The sequence below is a fragment of the Seriola lalandi genome, unplaced genomic scaffold (genome assembly GCF_002814215.2).
Source record: "Seriola lalandi dorsalis isolate HSWRI2012SDOR001 ecotype SW California unplaced genomic scaffold, Sedor1 jcf7180001980733, whole genome shotgun sequence".
NCBI lineage: Eukaryota > Metazoa > Chordata > Actinopteri > Carangiformes > Carangidae > Seriola > Seriola lalandi.
Window position 1 is genome coordinate 1 of NW_019451399.1, and position 724 is coordinate 724.

Genomic DNA, 724 nt, shown 5'->3' on the forward strand with positions numbered 1-724 from the left:
TCTTCATCAGGATCAAAGTCACTCCAGGAGAACTGGTTCACCTGAAACAGACACAGATCCTGACTGATTATCACGTTTACACCTGTGATCAATAACTAACACATGACTTACATTAACATCCAGATCATACAAACATATATATATATATATAAATATGTGTGCACTTATATATACACATATTTATATTTAAACATTATTTCAAAGATATCTGTAAATATAATCAGTATATTGATCTACATTACTGTATAAATAAAGATAGAAAAGATTATACACACAGACAGGTGAGTTTACCTGGATAACTCCTTCAGTTTGCTCAGGTACACACTGATCTGAGGTCTGTCTCACCTCCACCATCACTTTACCATGTCCTACAGAGACACAGAGTCAGAGAGAGAGAGTTGTTGTAGTAGTAATAGTAGCAGCAGTAGCAGTATTTTTAGTAGTAGCAGTGGTTAGTAGTAGTAGTAGCAGTAGTAGCAGTAGTAGCAGCAGCAGTATTAGTAGTAGTAGCAGTAGTAGCAGTAGTAGTAGTAGTAGTAGTAGTACCCAGTAGTATGAGCAGTACTGTAGTGAAGGCCTGGACCAGAGCTTTCTCTCTGACCCTCTTCTGTAGGAAACAACGTTTCTGTAGCAACACATCTGGACCTGAGCGAGAGAGAGAGAGAGAGAGAAGGTCAACATACACCTGTCATATGAACCTGTCTTTAATCATAATGTGTAGTAT

General features: G+C 37.8%; 1 long non-coding RNA gene across 1 annotated transcript; it reads right to left on the reverse strand.

Annotated features, from left to right (window-relative positions):
• Position 1: 1 nt before the first annotated feature.
• On the reverse strand, positions 2–645 carry LOC111658881 (uncharacterized). The gene is made up of 3 exons (XR_002761035.1): positions 547–645; positions 292–368; positions 2–41 (listed from the first exon to the last, which is right to left on the reverse strand). It is a non-coding gene; the product is annotated as an uncharacterized LOC111658881 (long non-coding RNA).
• Positions 646–724: the final 79 nt, after the last annotated feature.